This window comes from Leptonychotes weddellii, chromosome 6, assembly GCF_054177405.1.
Source record: "Leptonychotes weddellii isolate Sample4059 chromosome 6, ASM5417740v2, whole genome shotgun sequence".
NCBI classification, from domain to species: Eukaryota; Metazoa; Chordata; class Mammalia; order Carnivora; family Phocidae; genus Leptonychotes; species Leptonychotes weddellii.
In genome coordinates, this window is record NC_138374.1 from 81,316,577 (window position 1) to 81,338,949 (window position 22,373).

General features: G+C 46.6%; 1 protein-coding gene and 1 pseudogene across 2 annotated transcripts in view; one reads left to right on the forward strand and one right to left on the reverse strand.

Annotated features, from left to right (window-relative positions):
- The window catches only part of KIF26B (kinesin family member 26B), a 412,513-nt gene that overhangs the window by 377,003 nt on the left and 13,137 nt on the right, over positions 1 to 22,373 (reverse strand). The window lies entirely within an intron of this gene.
- On the forward strand, positions 737 to 22,019 carry LOC102733434 (ATP synthase peripheral stalk subunit F6, mitochondrial pseudogene; annotated as a pseudogene).

Here is a 22,373-nt window from a genome sequence, read left to right on the forward strand (position 1 = left end):
AAGCATTTGCCAGAACCTTTAAAACAGAACCTTAAAACAGAACAGAATCAACTAGAAGTGGGGTTTCTTATCTCAAAAAATTGTTTATCCACCAAAACCAAAGGAGTTCTACTTTGTTTCTCTCAAAGAGTTTACCATCCAGGAGGGGAAAAGAAGATTGAATATAAATAACTACAGCCCCTGGTAGGCTCTGATAAAAGAGGTAATAGGATTGCGGCCAAAGGAAGGCATGCTCAGAGCCATTCGGATTTGGAGGGACTGACAATCACTTCTTGAAGGGTGGCATTGGAAAAAACTCAGATGAACGTGCAGGATTTTGATGGGTAGAATGGGCCAAGGGGAGTACTCAAAATGAAGGAAGAAGCAGTGAAAAGAAATTCAAGGAAGGGTCTGAGGTCCGTTAGACTACAGACTGTTTGGCTGGAACTGTGGTCTGCAAAGCCTCTCTGGGAACCTGTTAGAAATGCAGACCTACTCTGGGGGTGGGGCCCAGAAATCCATGTTTTAACAAGTCTTCCAGGTGACTCCGGAGCACTGGCCTGGGGCACAGGACACATCCAGGGGACCAGCCTTGGGAATGGGGGTAGGAGACCTGGGGGCCTAAGGAATTTGCATTAAGTTCACCACTCGGCACAGAGCCAGTGAAGGCTTTTGAGCAGATCCATGACATTACAAGAGCCACCCTTTAAAACGTACTTGAAAAACACAGGGAACGTTGTGCTCAGAGCCATTAGGAATGGAAAAGAAAATTCGGGAGACCAGACAGGAGGCCGAGGTGCAGGCTAAGAGGAAGGCAGACATCCTGATCCAGAGTGAGAATAGGCAGGATTTGGATTCGGCCACAAAGTAGCTGCTGGGGAGGAGACAAAAGACCATTTATTTTAAACCTCCCTAACCAGGAGAAGGGTGGCATTGTTAAGCAGAGTCTCGCCATAGGGACAGCATCTAACCACTGTGTTGTATCTATAGCCATGACACAGAAGGTCCTAATGCCTGACAGAAGAACACCAGAAGGATCCTTGTTCCACAGAAGGACAGCCTGAGGACCTAGCAGATCACTTCAGTCCCAGGCAAGGGCTCCCGAGCTTTGCCGTCCACGCAGGAGCACGACAAGCCACCGACTCCTCCGGGGTGCCATACGCAGGCCTGCCTCCTTCTCTCAGCATTCAGGAGGGGCCAGAAGACCTGCCTGGGAAGATCAAAGGCAAGGACTTCACACGAGTGCAAATGCAGACACTCAACCCCAGCAAAATCACAGGTTCACGTTTGTGGCCCATTTCTCCCAAGGATGTCAAGCAACACGCAGCTTAGAGGGTGCAGCCCACCCAGCACACCTCACACCAGCAGGTGCAGATGAGGCAGCTCGCCAGCCCTGCACACCTGCTATTTAAACAATGGAGAAACAGCAGCAGGGTAAAACAACAATGCTATTCCCACCTCAGAAAGAGGAACGCTCCCCGAACTGGGTACCAAATGAGCAGCAGGAAAACATGGGCATAATTGAGACTGCCCACATGAGTCAAAGTAACACGTGATCCTGGATTACCTGCCTGGCTGCAGGGACAGAAATGAAACCCAAGGTGGAAGATATGCAAGTGCAGCAAGACAGGAACGCAAAGGTGGCTTTTTAAAGATTTATTTATTTGGGGGCGGGGTAGGAAGGACAGAGAATCTCAAGCAGGCTCCACGCCCAGCACGGATCATGACCTGAGCCGAAGGCAGATGCTTAACCCACTGAGGCATCCAGGCGTCCCCGTTTTCTTCTTACAAAGCCAACTGAAACAGACAACATCATATCCGACTGCAAGCCTAGTGAGCACAATGGCATCAAGAAGTCAAGCACATTGGAGATGGTACACAAACTGGTGACTTCTCTTTGGCCTCCTCCCCCTGCAGAAGGCAGGAGTTACTGTGGGCTGTGCAGGCACCCGAAATAAACACAGTTCTTCCCTCTCTTCTGCAAGATTGTATTATTTTAAAAAGCCAGCCGTACAGATGATCATGTAGTGGGATATAAAGTTTGAAAACTGTGTAACTTCTCTAGGTTCATCCAATATGTAAGTCCCAAAAATGGGTACATGAGAATGGAGTTTTTGCAAAATGAACCAAATTTTTAAATATTTTAAAATAATATGTGCCCTTTGTGACAAATTCAAAAAACAGCTTATCATACAAGATTAGCAGCCATTCACCTTGTTCCATTAATATTTTAGCCAAAGTCAATCACTTTTTTTTCCCTGAGAACTTTCTAATTGTCTAGAGCATGGGCATGCTGCCCATGGAGCACCACATCCTTGCTTTCTACTCGCTTAGCGTCAATTACACCATGAGCCTTCGCCCTGTGCCTTGGAAACTTTTCATAAATTTCATTTAAATGACCACACAGTGTTTGATCAGATTGGTCATAATTCATTTAACCATTTCTATAATGCTGAACATGTCATTTAAGTTTCTTATAATCAGAAATGATATTTTTGGGAATACCTTTGTGCATTGATCTTTGTAGTTATGATTATTCCCTTCAGCGAGATTCTCAGAAGTGAAACTACTAGGTCAAAGGCAAAGAGTAACCTTTTTTTTTTTTTTTAAATAGAAGCCAGTTTTTTTTTTTTAAAAAGATTTTATTTATTTATTCGACAGAGAGAGAGATAGCGAGAGCAGGAACACAGCAGGGAGAGTGGGAGAGCGAGAAGCAGACTTCCTGCTGAGCAGGGAGCCCGATGTGGGACTCGATCCCAGGACCCTGGGATCATGATCTGAGCCGAAGGCAGACGCTTAACGACTGAGCCACCCAGGCGCCCGGCAAAGAGTAACCTTAAGGCTCATCAAACTGCTCTCCAAAACAGGTGTTATCGTCGTGCCCTTGGCCATCTGAAAGAATATCACATTTTTAAAAAGCTTTGCAAAGCTGAATCAAAACTGGCATCTTGGTATTGTTGTGATTTGCATGTGTTTGATTCCTAATGGGGCTGAACCATTTTCCTTGAATTTGTTGGCCACTTGTGCTTCCCCTTTTGCGAAGTCTGTACATAAATTTAGTCCATTTATCTACTGGGGTCTTGCTGTTTACATTAAAAACGTGTACAAAGAAATTACATATGAAGTATGGTAACACTGTGTTCTAATTTTTCACATCCTCTACAGACTGGTTTTATTTACCCAATGTTCAGCTGTTTTCTGAGATACAGAATGCATGTGTAGCATCACACCCGTCCCTGTATTCTCTTATGATACCTTCCAATCTCTTTTTGTCTTTCTCCCTTTTATTTATTGAGACATATTTGACATAGAACATGGGGGAGTCTTTCATTCCTTCCAGCTTAGAATCTTCTCCATCCATTGATTAATCACCTGTATTTTTCTATATTTTTAATTTTTTTCTTACATTTAATTCTCTTACCTATTTAAAATTTATTTTAGTAGACAGTATTTTAATTACATCTTGAGGACAATAATGCTCACAATTTAATGGAATCTTGAAATAATTATTACAGTGATTAAGTTCATCGTTATTTTGTCAAGTTAATTAACAGTGTTTGCAGAAGAACAAATATTGTATGATTCCACTTCGATGAGGTACCTACAAGAGGCAAATTCGTAGAGACAGAAAATTCTGACCTGGGCCCTGACTAATTATAATTAGAAGAGATGCCCAACCCATCAATAAAGGTGCCCAATAAATCAGGAAACGCAAGGGTCATAAACAGCCAGGCAGGCTTTTCTGGTACACAGCAGCTGGATATCTGCCCTCCTTCCAGGGATTATTTTATGCATATAATCAATTGTCAAACACCCTCACCCTTGGAGGTTTCTAAGGCACGCAGACAAATAACATTTAATTCTCTTCTTGGTCGGCCGTGACACCACCAATTCAATTGAGCTGATTATAAATGTATCTTCATAGTAATGATCCAGTCCTATCTTCCAGAAAGCACATCCTAGCCATACCAACTCATCCCTGATCAATCCTTTCTTCAATGGATTCATTTAAAGGTTTTCTACACATGGATGACATCACCTAATAGGTGCTGATTTTACTAGTGTCCATGTTAGAAGGTAGCTTCTTTCCAACTGTCTTCCAAATCTCGGTGATACTTTATCACAATAAAAGCTAGGATCACAAATAAACAAATGTTGATATTTACACATATTTGGTATGCATCTATTATAGGGCAACTGAGGCATTGTAACACTAAGGGAAAACGGCCACTTTCTTGAAATCAAAGAACGCTTTACAAAGGTGCTGAAGTTTGAGTGACATCGGTGAGAAATGTAAGACAATCATTTCAGGAATCTTATGGAGGGAAAAGGAAAATGGACACTGGCACGGGAATTTGGAACTGGTGTGTTCAAAATCAGCAGACACTGCTCTTGGGGAAATGAGACTGTTTCCACTGTGGGCAGCTATGAGGCCACACCCCACATCCTCCGATCAAGAGTCCAGACCGCATGCCATGTAATTCCGGGCAAAAGGCCCAGGAGACAGTCTCAGATGGAAAGGTTACGAACCAAGTGGCTTGGTTCAGATAACAGCTGGTACAGACAGAGGAAGGTCTGGACAAGGGGGTCCTGGTGACATGGGCAGCCGGCTTGGAGCCCTTCTACGGGCTGTTCTCTGAGCAACTTTCACCTTCCGTTAACATTCTCACAACTGCAGCGAGGATGATCCTCTTCCTGGCCACAAAGAGAAGACACAAAGTTCTAACTTCTGGAGCATCACACAGGAGGGATGAGGTTTACCTTGAATTTAGGGTCTCCTTCAGAAAGAAAGGACCCATACATTTCCACAGCCTTAGGCCCACAAAGTCCTGAGTGCACCCCCAAACGCACATTTCAAGACAGTCCAACTGCTAGTATAAAACCTGATGTACACATTGCCTCTTTGTGGTATAACAATACAACAGAGTGAGATAAACTTTAAATTACACTTTGCAGCATGTTAATGAACATGTTAACAGGGTGTGTTTAGCCTAGGAAATGTCATTGCTTTTTTTTTTTTTTTTTTTTTTTTTTTTTTTTTTATAGAGCAAATGACATTAAAAAGAAAAGGATGACCATAGTTAACTTTCCAGAACTGGAAAATGTAAGAGAAGAATTTTAGAATCTATATTTGCCAGGATTTCAAGGAAAAAAAATCACCAATGCAAGAGAACAGTTCACCATTTCTTTCCTGTGGAGTATGTAAGATTTACCATATTGGCCATTTTTAAGTGTACAGTTTAGTGGTAATTCACATTGTTGTGCTCACTCCCATCCATCTCCAGAACTTTTTTTTCTTCCCAAACTGAAACTCTGTACCATTAAACACTAACTCCCCAGTTCCTTCCACCCAGACCCTGGCAACCACCATTCTGCATCCTGTCTCTGAGTCTGACCAGTCCGGACTCATAATGTAAGTGGAATCACAGAATATCTGTCCTTTTATGACTGGCTTATTTCACTTTGCAAAATGTCCTCAAGATTCATCCATGTTGTAGCATTTCAGAATGGTCTTTCTTTTTTAAGGTTGAATTTTATGTGTGTGTGTTAAAATGTCACATATATAGTTTGTTTGTGTATCCATTCATCCATCAGTGGATGACTGGGTACTTCCATTTTTTGGCTACTGTGAATGAAACCGCTATTGACCATGGGTGTGCAAATATATGTTTGAGTCCCTGCTCCCAATTCTTTTCAGTATATGCCCAGAAGAGGAATTGCTGGGTTGTACAGTAATTCTATGTTTAATTTCTGAGGGACCACCATACTATTTTCTATTATCAGTTGCACCACTTGACATTCCTACCAGCAATGCACACGATTCACAATTTTAAAGTTTAAAATGTTTGTGCAAGCGGAATTTATTTGAGAACTAGTTTCTCAAAACTTACCTTGTTAGTAGTTTGCAGAGCATAAAGGGAAATTTAAAATGTCTTCCCTAAATTGAGCTATTAAATCCAACCCAAACATGACAATATGAAAACATAATCCTAGAGCAAACAGAGGCTATCAGAGAGAGAGAGGTGGGCTTTGCTTGTTCCTACAACTGCCTCACTACCCGCCCCCCCACCTCATGCAGCTCACAAGCCATGTCTATGTCCTACAGGGTCTTAAATCTGCACCTTGTTTCCTGTCTCAATCTTCAGTCAGATTCTCACACATTCAAACCTGAATTTCTCCAAGATCAGAAAGGTGATCCTCAACCACAAATTATCGTCAGCTCAGTCTTGAGCCCAAGAACATGAATTAATCCTAAATCCTTTGTTGGTCCTTCAATGCCCTTAACCAACTGACCCTACCACATGACTAATAAATGCTCTAATAACCAACTGTTTAACATTAGCTTGTAAGCCATGAACACTAAGTTACCATCTCATCACCCCCACCCCACCATGACTACTCATTCTGTCACAAAACTGAAATGCCAAGAGCCTTCCAATCCACATTCCCCTAAAGCACAAGAGGAGGCACTGAGCATCTGGTCAAAACAAGAACCCGAATCATCCCTTTTACTGTCTCTTGGGCTAGTCCAAAGCAAGTGACCAAAGAAACACTCCACTTCATTAGCCAAACCACCAGTTATCCGGGTGGCCTGGGTGGCTAAGTCAGCTGAGCAACCAACTCCTGATTTCGGCTCAGGTCATGATCTCAGGGTCATGAGATCAAGCCCCATATCAGGCTCCACACTGGGCGTGGAGTCTGCTTAAGATTCTCTCTCTCCCTCTGCCCCTCCCCACTCTCTCTCTTAAAACAAACAAACAAATAAACAAACAAACAAAAAAACCCCACCAGTTATCCAAAGTTCTTATTATCTTTTATTTTGGACAATTGTAAGAAAACTACTGGACCTTTTGTCCAATATTATCACACCTCCCCTGGTGGTGATGATGACAATGATGTCACTTTAATTTCATAGACATTTCAATTATTGCATTTGATTCTTGTCTAAAAGGTAAGCAGGACAGGTATGAAGACTCCCACTCTATGGAAGACCAAATTGGAGGTAAGTTCCTCATCACATGGCTCTCAGAGCAGAAAGTGGGACGAGAGCCCCTAGGAGTTCTGACTCCTGACCTTGGGACCTCCCACTGCCCTGCAGGGTTCCTCTCTACAAACAACAGCATTCCTCTCTACACAGTTATTGAAATTCCCTTTTCCTCACTGGCACAGTGAGGTTGCTTTATCCCAGGGCATAACTTACTAAGGCTGCTTTGCTGGGTTAGTTGCACCCAAATAATGTGGGAAATAAAGACTCCAAGGAAGGTGCTGGTGCATGACGTGTGGCCTGAGGTAAGGAAGCAGGTCCATCCTTTGCTGGGGAAGGTTTCACACAACTCTCGGGGGATGCCCCCAGCATCTCCACAACGCACCTCTGCCTACACCTCGTCGTGGGGGGATTTGTTGCTGCTCTTATTTAGAAAACCAGCACATGTGGGGGCGGGGAGGGGGGACCCAATTTGAGAAAATATAAACATTAAAAATATGAGTAAACTCCTATTTTGGGGAATTCCTGATGTCGGTCGTTAAATTACCAGATGACGGCCCACCCCTGTGATGAAGACTGCAAAGGGCAACCCCTCAGGCTCTGCAAAGACAAAAGGCAGACGACAGTGTTCGTTGATGGAGCACAGAGCTGATTTCAGAGCAGTGAGACAACCTAGGAAAGGATGTTTAGATTCACTTAGTCCCAACACAACACGCCTCTCTGGATACTGTCCAGACTCTCCCCTCGCTATACCATTCTTGAACCACATCTTATCAGGTATCTCCAGCTCCGCCTTAGCACACAGCAGGCTCTCAAAAATGTGCGTTGAAGTGAATCTGAATTGGATGATTAGCATAATCCCAGAGAAGCAATACAAAAAATTTGGCTCTGAAAATTAACTGTGGGTTTGAGTGTCTTGGATTCCAATCTAGAATCATATGGTTTCCTGTTGTACAGGGATATAAATACCCAGAGAAATGTTTAAGTGCCCTGGAAAGACTTTCTCGATGTAAACAAGAGACGCATTCAGCAATACATCTCTATCTACTGTGGCAGTAATAAACCTACGTCAATCCTCTGGGGTTTCGGAGGAAGAAACCAAAGAGCCACATTTGCTAAAAATCATCTACTATATATTATACAGCCTCGGTCTGTACCCTGGGAGTGGGGAGGTTTAGGTGTGCTTCCATATTTAATAAGAGAATTCTGAAAAGTTCATTTCAATTACACCAAGGAGAACCTGCTCTCCAAAGGTAAACCATGGACATGTATCATTTTGTGATGAGAACTGGTACTCCACATTTGACTTGTTACACAAACGCAGAATTTTAAATACTGGCTCTCTTCTTATTTTCATGCAGGAGAGATGACCCCATTTGATTTTCAGTACTTCCCTCAAGATTTTAAACTCAAGTGGTGGATGGAAGAACATTAAACATGAAGCAGAGCTTCCGTGGAGAGAATGTGCACACAGTGCGTACTTGTGTGTACAGATGATGGTCTGCAGGCATGTGTACAAACAACCGAGATCAGCACCTAAGACCAACCCACGCTCTCCACTATCACTCAGTTTGCCAGAGGGCTGAGCTCTGTCTGGCAATGTGCCCAAACTGTTTTGAGACCTGGCCTGGAACTCAAGTTACAAAGTATTAAAGTTCATCTCGAGAGGCTACCACTCAACTTGCTTTTATGATTCATGCCTCAGGAGGGAACATCCTATGAGGTCATTGCATCTCGTGACTTCCATCCTGTGCCACTGGTCTTGGTTTTTGGTAAAAATAAGCCTAGCATCTCACCTCTCCCCCTCCCTTCCCCAAAAGTTATAGCTGATCCTTGGGGGACTTGAGAGGGAAACCAAAGGTGTGCTTAAGAAAGCTCCTGCACCTTTTGCAGGAGGGTGAGGGGCAGGATGTCAAACAAACAAACAAAAAAACAAAAGCAAAAGAAACCTCAAAACACTGAAAGCAAGAATGGAGAGAGAGCTTTATCAAGTAACTACATGACAGCACCCCAGCAAAAATCTTGATCACTGCCTGCCCTTCCGACAGCTTGCCTGGCAGACTGCCCTGGAGCCACGACTCAATTGTGCCATCCCACAAGGTCTCTCTCTGATGGCTCATTTGCTTTGTCACCTGTGATGCTGGTCAAGAGGTCAAGCTTTCCTTTGCTTAGTGCCAAGGTCCTGGAGTCCATCTCCTGCCTGCAAGTTGCCCGTGTGACCATTCTCCCCGTCATCCGTCCAAAGACGCGTGCAAGATTCTGGCAGGGCTATCTATCCCCCGCCTGTCCACGTGCCAACTCTCACGGCCATCTCCTCAGTCTTGACGCTTACCCAGCATGAGATGGCCACTAGGTATGTTGTGTTAAAAAATAAAGGGCATCAAAGAAAATTCACATCTATCTTACTGAAACCTGAATGAGTCCAGGAAAATTTTTTACTGTAGGAAAAGTGAAAGATCTTAATTAAGAAGTGGACCATAGACCTAAGTTGAAGTTAAAACTATAAAACTCTTAAAAGAACATACAAGAATGAATTTTCATGACCTCAAGTTGGGCAGTGAATTCTCAAATAAGACACCAAAAGCACAGCAACAAAAGAAAAAGTGGTAAGTTGGACTTCATCAAAAATAAAACATCTGTGCTTCAAATGACATCATCAAGAAAATGAAAAGATAAGTCACAGACTGGGAGAAAACACCAGCCAATCACATATCTGATAAGGAACCTCTACCCAGAATATATAAAGGACTCTCACAACTCAGTGACAACAACAAAAAGCCCCAACTAAAAAATGAACAAAAGATTTGATTAGACGTTTCTCCAAAGAAAACCTAAGAATGATGAATAAGCACACGAAAAGATGCTGGACCTTACTAGTCATTAGTGAAATGCAGATCAAAACCACAGTGTGACACCATATCACACCCACTAGAATCAAAAAGACAGACAACGGAGGACGAACATCTGATCTGTTGCTGACGGGAGCATAAATGGTGCAGCCACACTGAAAAACAGCTTGAAAGTTTCTCAAGACATTAAACACAGAGTTACCACATTCAATAGCAATTCCACTCCCAAGTATCAGCCCATGAGAACGGAAAATATATGTCCTCATAGAGACTGATGCCCAAATGTTCGCAACAGCGTTTTTCATAATAGCGAAAAACTGGAAATAACCCACATAGCCATCCACTGGTGAACAGGTACACAGTGTGTATATCCACACAATGGAATGCCATTCCGCTCCATGCTACGATGCGGTGAGCCCTGACCACATGGTGCTGAGTGAAAAAGTCAGTCACAAAATACCATGTAGTGCGTGATTCCCATGCATAAGAAATGTCCAGGATGGGTAAATCCATAGAGAGAGAAAGTAGAGCCGTGGTTTCCTGGGGCTGAGGGGATGGGCGCATGGGGACTGATTGATAATGGGCATCACATTTCTTTGGGGAGGGACAGAGATGTTCTAATATTACTGGGGACAATGGTTGCAAAATTCTGGGAGTATACTAAAACCCACCAGACTGCACATTCAAAATGGGTGCATTGTATGGCATGTAAATTGTATTTCAGTAAAGCTACTGAAAAACAGAAAAGAATGATCCCACATTCCTGCGTGTGCAACAGTCTGGCCAACAACAAACAACCTGGTCTCCAAAAGTAGCACCAGCCCGCCCTCGGTGGCCGGCACCGCCTCCGTGTCTCACAAAGCCGACACTGGAAGGATCTTGCCAGCTACACACCCTGTCTCATCTTTTCCCTAAAATCATGATTTCCCAAGAAAACCAATCCTACAAGGAATCCAAAGAAGAAACCAAAACACAAAGTCCTTTTAACCTGAGGCTAGGTGTCTCCATGCCTTATAACCCACCCACCTCCACACATACATTCTGCGGGTTCTCTCAGAACACAGCCCGGTGGAGTCAGTTTCATTTTCATCTGGGTTATAATATAATGAAAGAAATCATCATTTTCTTCTCTCTCCTTTTTTTTTTTTTTTTTTTGCTTTACTAGTACATTTTTCTCTCCTGAATTCTCCTGAGCTAATGTGATATGATCTTGAAAATGTACACCACGATGAGATCAGGAGGGGTTGGCAAGAGCCCGTGCAGTAAGCTTTGGCACCCGAGCTCATCGATAACCTACTTTCATGTGAAGAGAGAAAGGCCCGATCCGTCCTGCGAGCCAAGGCCACCAGGCAACCGAGCCCCTTCTCGGGGGGAGCACTAATTGCTGCTCACAAAGCCGGCGGCATCTCCTCCAGGTGATCCATCAGTGGAAACCACCATAAAAGCAGCAGCAGAGGAAGGGGGACCAGAGTAGAGAGGTTAAACAGCACGAAAGTGATTTCAAGGGAGAGGAGGGATTGAGTTTGTGTGTGAGGGAGACAGAGAACAAAGTGCAGTGCAGAAGGTCCTATGAGAGCCGGCTAAGTAACAGGCAGGGCACAGGTCTCCGACTCCGACTGGCTGGGCTGGGGGCGTGGGGGGCAGACCCCCACCCACCTACCCCCAGCTGAGGACAAGAGTCTGCTCTTGATTCCAGAGGGACCCAGATGCCGCTCTGGGCAGTATGTTCCCATGGCTGGGGTTTGGTTCTTTCCACAGCCCCCCAACTTACCACTGCCACAAACCCGCCCAGCATCCTTGGCCAGAAAGGCTAACCTGGGCTCAGGACTGCACTGCAGGTGTGTGCATTTTTAAAAGTGACACCAGTACCCTCTCCTAGCCACTGGACTATGGCCCCCAGCACCTAAATTTGGACGCTCCAACCGAGGACAGAGAGACAGGAGCCCCTCCCACACTGAGAACTGGGAAGGATCTGGGGTACCGGGGCACCTCCACGCTTGCCCTGCAGCCTCTGTAACCCATTTAAGGACCCATTTGTGTACACCCTTGTCTCCTCTACGAGTTGATCAACCTCTTGAGACCAAAGTCCAGGTTTCATGTGGTTTGGAAGCTGGAACATGTAACACAGAGAGCAGCACATGCGGGATGCTGCCGAGAGGGATGTTCAAGGAGTGAATGAGTGATTTAATGAATCATTTAGGTCTTTCTCCTGAGAGCATTCTCTGGAGTGCTTCCAGCACTGTTTTATTTCAAAATAACTTAAAGCAGGGAGGGCAGAATGGAGAGCTGTTCAACGGGTTCAGAGTTTCAGTGTGAGAAGAGGAGGAAGACCTGCAGGTGGACGGGGGAAACGGCTGCACGGTGTGGACGTGCTTCAGGCTTTACTGTGCCCTTAAGATGGCAAACTTGGTGTGTTTTACCACAGTTAAAAAAGAAAACGCTTAGAATAAAGACCACCAAGACACAGCTGACTAAGAATCTGATCACCGAAAAGACTAAGAAAAAAGCACTTGAGCAGCACTTCTTTTATTTTAAAACGCAGCCCCAGGGGCGCCTGGGTAGTTCAGCTGCTGGAGCATCCAACTCTTGTTTTCTGCTCAGGTCATGATCTCGCAGTTGTGAGGTCGAGCCCCACCTTGGGTTCTACACTCAGCGTGGAGTCTGCTTCAGATTCTCTCTATCTCTCTCTTTTTCTCTCACAAATAAAGATCCTTATAAATAAATAAATAAATAAACACAACCCTCAACCCAGGGTAACAGCTCCAAGGTCAAACTCAGTTATTTGGTTGTACTTGAAAGTTCCAAGCTCCTAATACAATGCCCGGCACATGTTAGATGTTCTAACTATTTCCTGAATGTTCTAGAATCGCTTGAAGAAGCAGCTCCAGGCACAGAAATCATCGTGGTGTCCAGGCTGTCTCCTGTAACAGAACAGGTGGGGTGGGATTTGAGCTCGGCACGGTCCTCTCCTAAGGGACAAGGCAGTCTCTGCCCGGATGCATGGTGCCCTCATCTGGCAGCCACAGACACTCCCCGCCTGTACCCCCAGCCGGCCCTCCACCTGCAGCGTTCCCTTCCTGAGGGGAAGCCAAGCGGAGCCTATACCAGCTCAGTGTGACCCCTCCTCCTTCTCTCTAAACAAAAAGCTGCAATCCCCCACACACCACGTCTTTCATTTTCTCAGCCAAAACACAGGCCCGGAGCCCATTAAACTCACCATCGGAAAAACCTGGGTTCAGGGGGCTCAGAAGAGCGTTTTGCACTTAGTCTCAGGTGAAGGGTCATTTCACTAATCAGAAACAGGCCCAAACTTCCACCACCGTTATCCATCACCAGAAGACAAGTAAAATCAAAACCAAAAGGCAATGAATCCCAGCGCCTGCCCCGCCCCCCCCCGCCATAGCGAGTGGCTCCCTGGAGGCCGGCTCGCCCAGACGCCCGGGTGCCAGCCACCACCATGTCCGCATCAGCTCCCCTGGCCGCCCTGATGAGCTGCCACGTCAAGCTCAAGGGCACCCACACTAGCCCACGCTCCTCATGACCCCCGACCCAGGAATAGCTGCAAGGAGGGTTACTTAGCACGCTCCTTTGTTAAAAGATAGTGTTTGCTCAGAGGGAACTAGGGATCCATGAAGGCAGGGTTGTCTGTCTTTGCAGAAGTTACAGCAAATGGCCTGCAGGGACCACGGCACAGCTCCCTGCAAACTGCCTCTTCACCAAAGTACCAGAGTACTAAATGCTTCATACCGGGTTCTGCTCAGAAGTACACATCTCCTACAAAAGTCACAGAACGCATCGTCTGAAATTCAGCGGCGCCTGGGTGGCTCAGTGGGTTAAGCATCTGCCTTCAGCTCAGGTCATGATCTCGGGATCCTGGGATCAAGCCCCGCATCAAACTCCTTGCTCAGCGGGGAGTCTCCTTCTCCCTCTCTCTCTGCCGCCCCACCCCACCTCATGCTGTCTGTCTCTCTCAAATAAATAAATAAATCTTTAAAAAAAAAAATAAAGAAGGATCATCTGAAATTCAGCGGCACCATCACCTGTGGGCCCAACCTGTCAGCCGTAGCCCCCACGGCAGCTGAAGGCACAGTTAAAAGCAGGAGTGACCCACCGGGTGTCCCCGAAGCCTTATATTGAGCATGAAAGGCGTGAACGAGATTCCCAAGCCTCCCCAGCGTCTTGGGGAGCGTAGCTGATGTGGCTCATTACATAACACCTGTCAGGGCCTCCAGCTCCTTCTATGCCCTCGGCTGCCAGCCTCCCTCCCAATGGTGGGCAGCTTTAATCCAGGGAGTTAACAGGGGTGGGTACGGATGACCAGCAGGCCCAGAGTCTTTTGGCTACTGAGGGCAGGCCCAGCTATAGCAAACACACAGGGAAATCTGGGATAGGAGAATATCCCAGACACCAGAGGGGATGCCAGGAGGAAAAGAACCAAAATCCCAGCCTAGACCTCAAGGATGCGTCTTTCTCGAACGTCTCTGGCCCCCTTCCACAGAATACTTCCTACTTCCTAGTAAATTCTGGTACGGTCTCCGTAGACCGTAGATCTATTTCTTCCCAAACAAACCTTTTTGGAAAAGTAACCCCACTGTCTCACAGGGAATAAAAATGGAGGTACAATTTCACCACTTTCAATAAAAGCAACATTTCCATGCTTGCGGCTCTACCCTTTGAACTCTAGCCAGGAAGAGAAAACAATTAGAGGACAAACAAAAAGAGGCTTTTGAGGAAACAGGAATACAATAAAAGAGATCTCAGAACTTAGATTATGGCCTCTTTGTTCTTTTCAGATCATAGCTGGACTCAGTGACTCTCTACATCTTGCCACAAAATTATATCTTCTAATTTTTTGTGCCTGTTGTTTTTTGTTTTTTTCCCAAATCTCTACTTGACAGAATCTCAAAGGATCTCAGCCAATGGAAACCGGCCGCAGGCTGGTATTTCTAGGGTGAGCCATGGAGATCCTCACGGTCAGAAGGCTACCCTGCTTCCTACTTCATTACCCCCTGCAGCTCCCTGTTCTGGGGCTGTGTTCAAGTCACCACCTCGCTGAGCCCCCCGCCAGTCATGCCCGCAGCACGGTGACCCACCAGCCACGCCCAGGGGAGGAGGCTCAACTGGACCCGAGACCGGGCAAGGAAGAGAGTTTCAGTCTTCTAAGATGGTTTCGGACCTGCGCTCCTTTTTGGGGGCGCTAAACAACGTAACTAAGACTTCACCCTTTCTCGAGATTATCGAAAGAAAAAAAAAAAACAAAAACCCGCGTCTGAACCTAGTGCGTTGTAATTCACGTCCTTCTACCGTATATGTTCACAGATAATACACACGTAGCTTCTAGACACGCACCCTATGTTCCAAGATTGTAGGACTGCATCGTTGATATTTTTGTATTGACATAGGCAATGCCTTTGACAAAAACGTCTCTAGAGACTAAAGCCCCACTCTTAGACTTTCCCATGCCTACTTCTCGCTGCTGTCTAGCGCCTATGTCACCCTATCCTTCCTCCTTTCTTGGCCCAAACGCCCCGGAGTCTGGAGGTGGATTGGCTCCAGGCTGTAATGGGATCTGCAGCCTTTCACCTCCAGGTCACCATCCCGAGTCTGGGCCACCTCGGCAGCATCTGAAAGCAGTTACTGTGCCGTGGATGGCTTTGCCTCAGACAAAAGCCACTTTCCAGCCTTTCACCCTGCAGGACGTCTCAAGCAGGAAAGGCAGTAAGGAGTGAGCAACACACGAGCCGCCAGAAGAAACTCCATATTAGCCAGAACCCACGAGAATGGTTTGAAGGAGAACCTTTGCGAGAAAAGCGTGGGGGTTTTAGAGTCTGATGTCGATGCTATGGGGGTAAGGGACGCTATGGCCAAATTCCCTTCCCGCAACCTGGGAAGAGTCAGACACCTATTATAAAACGGCAAGTATCTCGTGAAGCCCTGAAATCCCACCAACTCAGAACGGCAGTGCTCCAGAAGAGAGCAGGCAGGAGAGTGAGGCTCTGAGTGAGCTCACTGGTGACGGTGATCAAGGCCCAGACAGTGCCTGGCATGGAGCAGATGTGTCCAAACACTTGCTGAACAGGGCCGAAGAAAGATCTCTTGGCCTCTCTCTCCTTTCTTTCTCCAGTTTGTCAAATGAGGTTAAGACAGACCACCCCCCACCCCTATATCCAGCCATCACATCCCTGTAAGGAATGTTACAGAGTCGGGAAACCAAGTGGCAAAGGTCCAGTACAGTAACCTCAAAAAAGCAGCTATTTAAATATAAGGTTGTATCCACCTATCGAATCTTTAAAGGCGTCTGTTTGGTCCAACTCCAAAAACACAATGCCCACAATAAAATGTGTTGGCAAATTCAGAAGAGAGTTGCTGCCACTGAACATATCGCTGTCAAGAACCTAAGAGCTAATAAGTCATTTTTTTTTTTAGTTTACTGCAAAATGTGCAATATAATCATAGTACTATATTAATAACTATTATGCAGGTGACCACTAACGTGCTGCCCTCAAAAAGATGAACTGGCCAGCCTCATGGGTTTATTCAGTGAGGATGACAGCCCGTGTAAAACCTTCAAACTCTTACAGGCACAAATAAAAAGGCTGCTTCTCAGAAGGTAAGTGGCAGTGAGGGGCCAATTCCCGCATCCCTCCACAGGCCCTCGCCTGGCCCCGTCCCTCCCACGGGACTGTAGGGAGGCTCACAGGGAGGTCCCCATCCTATCCCCGCCCCACATCCACTGCAGGACACGGGCTGGGTCCCTAACCTTGCTGAGTTTCCTCATCTGTGCAATGGGGACAGTAACCATACCCAATCATAGGATTGAATGTGATTGCACATAACGTGCTTGGAAGCAGGTGGTGGTCAGACCAACAAATGTTGTCATGATCACCCTTCACGAGCCACTGGAGGAAAGTGTTCCTGCCCAGGCAATCCACAGGGATGTCTCTTCCCTTAGATCACTATTCTTTTTTTTTTTTAAAGATTTTATTTATTTATTTGACAGAGAGAGAGACACAGCAAGAGAGGGAACACAAGCAGGGGGAGTGGGAGAGGGAGAAGCAGGCTTCCTGCCGAGCAGGGAGCCCGATGCGGGGCTCGATCCCAGGACCCTGGGATCATGACCTGAGCCGAAGGCAGACGCTTAACCGACTGAGCCACCCAGGCGCCCCTAGATCACTATTCTGTGACACAGTTTACACTGCTGTGGGTGGCATGGGGCGGGGGGGAGTCTACATAACATAAAATTTTAAATGCATTTTTAAATGCATAGTTCAGTGGCATTAAGTACATCCCATGTTCGTGCAATCACCACCACCATCCATCTCCAGAACTTGTTTCATTTTCCCAAACTGAAGCTCCTTATCATTAAGCGTCAAGTCTCCATCCCCCTCCCCCCAGCCCTCCCATTCCCCCACCAACCATCACTCCACACCATTCTGTCTCCATGAATTTGACAACTCTAAGCATCACCTGTAAGTGGAACCACACAGGATTTGTCCCTTTGGTGACTGGCTTATTTTACTCAGAATAATGTCCTGGAGGTTCATCCACGTGGTAGCAGGTGTCCAAATTTCCTTCCTTTTTGTATATTAAGGAAATACTATATATATTAATATATATGTATTTTATATATTTCCTTCCATTGTATATATGCCACATTTTGTCTGTCCACTCACCCGCTGACGGACCCTTGGGTTGCTCTCACCTCGGGGCTGCTGAGTAATGCAGCTGTGTGGTGTAGCACTGCGATCTTGCTGTCTGACGTGCTTTCATTGGTTGTTAAGCCGGGCATATAAAGCTCACGTTGTCATTTAACTTCTTGTGAAGGCGGTGTAGGGGCTCCCCTCTTTGGACACTTTACGTCTGGCAATACTGCGATCCTCAGGCCTCCTGCAGCCCCTCTCTGTTTGTGAGATGCCTGGAATACCTCGCCTTCTTCAGCTTTCGCCCACCAGCTCCTACTCACTGATTAGCCTCAGTGCGGCCGTCACCCCTTCTGGAAACCATCTCAGCCCACTCCATAGCTGGCCGTGCCATCCCTTGCAGGGACGCTGTGAAAGGGCCACAGCACGGTGGCCTGGAGCTCAGCACCCGCCCACCCCCCAGGCTGGGAGGCTCAAGGGCAGGGCTGTGTCCTAACCACCTTTCTGTCCCGGTGCCAAGTCCGGCCACCACACACCATACAGTAACAGCCAAAGAAATGTTGGCCAGACCGAGAGATGGACAGACATGGAGCATGAGAGAAGTAGAAAATAAATACACTGGGTGTTAATTGTGTGGAATGAATCCTGGGGTCAGGAGGTCACCATCTAGAGATGCCAGTTTTACTTTTCTCTTCTATAAAATGGCAGTTTGGATGCTAATATTTAGTGAACGCCTACTATGTGTCAGACAAAACACACCAATGAAGTAATTATTCCTGTTAATGCTATTATGCAAGTAAGGAAACTGAGGCAGAAAGCAGCAAGTCCCTCTAAGTCCACAGAGCTACAAATAACAGAGCCAAGATTCACACCCCAGGGGTCTGGCTGCAGGAACCATGCTCTTAAGAGCAAAAGTAACCCAGGGGCACCTGCGTGGTGCAGTCAGTTGAGCATCCGACTTGTGGTTTCAGCTCAGGTCCTGATCTCTGTGCTGTCGATCCTGATCTCAGGGCTGTGGGATGGAGCCCCATGTTGGGTTCTGCACTCAGGAGGGAGTCAGCTTGTGACTCTCTCTCCCTCTCTTTAAAAAATAAATAAATCTTTAAAAAAAAAAATAGCAAAAGTAACCCGAGACTGCATAACCTCTAAGGCTCCTTCTCTGCTATAGTTCTAGGATTATGAAATGCTAATGATTCAAAAGGATATTCTGAGGTGTCCAGGAGTAGAGGTGACAGATAACATTAAAAATTCATGGTGTTCATTTAAATTGACATATTATATTGAATTTTGCCCTGTGTAAGGATTATAAAGAGGGCTTGGAAAGTTCGTGATCCTTTTAAAAAGACACTGATGTGTGCTCTACAGAGAGCAGTGAACACTGCTGTGTTTCTTTTCAGAACGAGCGCGACCCCATTCATGTCTTGGGGAAAACACCAGCCCACTTCCTTGTTACTCTGCCCCAGAGGACTTGAAACCAGCCTAGTGAATTTCCCCTCTCACTGCGTGGCAGATCCAAGCCTTGGAGGGAGCGGGGTTCCTTCATTACTGCAGACCCGCCTCCAGCCTGGATGTGAGCATGCGTCACCATCTCACCAGACAGCAGAGGCAGTGCCGTATCAACTGTGCAGATCGACTCTCGGATGAAGGCAGAAATTAAATCAGGGGCCCGTGTCCGGGCGTGTGGCCTTGAGCTTGCCCTCTTGGCTTAGTTCCGACCAGTGAAACCAGGCTTCCTCCCTGGAATACCTGGGACGGTTCTGAGCATCTGGTGAGCACTCCCACATTTCTGTTATTCTCCAAACCAGAAATGAATACAACCACATGAAATGGAGCAAAAACAAGGTCATAGCAACTAACAAGAAATTCAAGGGCCTCCAAACTAGCTGATCCAGAAATACCTAGACTGGAACCCACGCCGGTGAAGGAGCCACGCTCACATTTCATCCCTGTGGATTTCACTCTTCTAGAACAGGAGGCCAGGTCAGGGGGCAGGCATCACGCCCCTCCTCACCATATCCTCCCACCAGCATCCCCTCCTCCAGCAGCCTCTTCCCTCATCTCCCAGGATGTTTCCATCATACAGAAGTGGAAAGGGGGAGATTTTCTTTTCCCCAAAGGCCAGAAATCCCTGGAGAATTCACATGTTCAAAAAAAAAAAAATTACTGTCTGGTGGGTGCACAGATCCCAGCAAAATGTAAAATTCATAATACCATGACCACACTCCAGGGCTCAGAGTCCAGGAGATCTACTATGGGCAAAACAATAAATCCTACTAGAGCCTGATGGAACCTCGGGAGCCAGAGGTTTTCCGGGTGATCCCCGGCAGCCCCCCACACCTCTCCATCATTCTGTTATCTCCTCCTGACCACCATAAAGAGCCATTATGGAGAATCACTAATAGCAAGGAGTACTCCATAAAAAAAAGTAAATTAGCACAAACTACCACCAAGAAAAAGCCCACAGCCAGCAACTTCCTTCCCCGGGGTTGCTGCCTCACACAGGAAGCAGGGAGCCTGATGAGGCCTAGGAAAACCACACCTTTGTATTACACTTGCCACCCTGGCTGCAAAAATGCTCGTCAAGCCATCCTTAGCGGACTTGCCACGGGCTTCCCCTTCCTGCGCTCGCAGGCCGCCCAGACAGTCCGCCATCCTTCCCCGCTCAGTGCCCTTGGAATGGCACCGCCCGCTTTATGAGCTGCCTTGGCCTCCAATAAAGGTTCGAGCCTAACAATGTCTGAAACCTGAGACCGGCTGTCTACCGCATTACCAGCTTGCGGGCTTCCTCCCGGGCTCCTGCAGAGTGAGCACACGCATGCGCGCACGTGCACTGCCCAGCAGGGTGGAAAGCCTTCTTAGAAATTCCAGAAAGAGTTACCGGAGCAAATTTAGGGGGAAAGGACGAGAGGAGAAACAAAGGCTCTGACATCTGGGAACACGATCGAGGAAAACACGCGGAGGGTGTGCAGTGCTGAGTTGGGCGTGCCCGGCGGCAAGGTGTGCAGTCAGCCTCCGCCGGGGTTGGTGCAGAGAACCGAGTGCAAGAATGTGGAGGGTCAAGTACACTCCCGCTGCTCTGTGCCTGCCCTCAACCGTGCGGGCACCACTGTCCTCATCCCGCTCAAGGTCAGATGAAGCTCTGCTTTAGTATCTATAGGGCTCCCTGAGTGGTGTTCAGACGACAATGCACATACCAAGTGTTACAGCTGAAATAAGAGGGGGACATCTCATAGGAAGCGGACGGGCTAAAGACAAGCTGGGTTAGTTGTCGGGGAAGAAAAACAAAATGGATAATGAATGAACGGACCTTGTCCACCCCCCAGCCGGCCACCTGCCACCTCCTCTGACTGCGGGCCACCCTTCAAAACGACGGGACTGTTACGCCCAGGTCGTGGGCTCGGGGGATGTAAATATTGGTCTAAACAACTGAGGCCTTGTCTAAACATTCATAGGAGCAGAGGGAAAAGGGGGGACCAAAGGGGGGAGAAAGGTTTTAGAAAAAAATCTAGATGTAGAGGTTTTTTAAAAAGATTTTACTTATTTACTTGAGAGAGAGCGCACAAGCAGGGGGAGGGGCAGATGGAAAAGCAGACTCCCTGAAGAGCAAGGAGCCTGAATCAGGACTCCATCCCAGAACCCAGGGATCATGACGTGAGGTGATATCAGATGCTTAACCAACTGAGCCACCCAGGCGCCCCCAGATGTAGTTTTTTTTTAAAGAAAGATGAATGAAATGTCTGGAGTTTTGGTGTGCCTGGACTGCTACCCAGGATGAACTCCCCCCAAATTATTTCTAAATCCAAATCAGGGGCACCCGGGTGGCTCAGTCAGTTAAGCATCTACCTTCAGCTCAGGTCATGATCTCAGGGTCCTGGGATGGAGTCCTGCATCAGGCTCCCTGCTCAGTGGGGAGTCTGCTTCTCCATCTGCCTCTCCCTCTGCTTATGCTCTCTCTCTCTCTCAAATAAACAAATAAACATCTTTAAAATAAATAAATCCTAATCAGTATGACAGATTTTTTTTCATGTAAAACTAACTATAAGCCGAGGACAGTGGTGGCCGCGGAGGCCGTGGCAGCTCAGGACCTAGTGCAAGCAGCAAAATCACCCTGATTCTTCAGAGGCTCTTCAGGTTCTCCTCTCTCATTCGGTCTGCAGTCTCAGTTCATTTGAGGAGGAACACTGGTGTTACAGCAGTGGCATTTAATAAGGAACTTGATCCTGTACAGAAACTCTTCGTGGACAAGATTAGAGAATACAGAACTAAGCGACAGGCATCTGGAGGAGCCACTGATACTGGCCCAGAGTACCAGCAAGACCTAGAGAGGGAGCTTTTTAAGCTTAAGCAAATGTATGGTAAAGCAGACAAGAATATGTTCCCGGACTTCAAATCTGAAGATCCTAAATTTGAAGCCATCGAAAAACCCCAGTCCTGAAGAAAGAATGTAAAATGTATTTGGTAATTTGTCCTAGATTAGTTGTACAGCTGTATCAGAATAAACATACATTTCTCAGCTGTCAAATGCTCTTTTAATTCTGATTCCAAATAAATTATTTGGTGATGTTGGGTGTATAAAAAAAAAAAGCAAAACCTAACTATAAGCATCTCTATATCTAAGGCAATATTTTTTCTCATTCCTTAACCAAATTGCTCTTATAAAGTCAATTGTCTTTTTGTCTGCCCAAGTTTATTTCTGTGTACAAACACAGAAGACAATGACGTAAACAGCTTTATTAGGAAACAGGAAGAATCCCATCTACCCGTTTATGGTCCAGATTCCAAACGCAGGAACCTCAGGGATGACGGTGCTGCGAGCACCCCTGTGTGGATGGGCAAACCTGGGGGGCAGGCCTGGTTGGCCGGTGGTGGGAGTCCCACAAACGTGGCAACCCAAGGAACAGCTTCAGGCTCCCAGTTAGG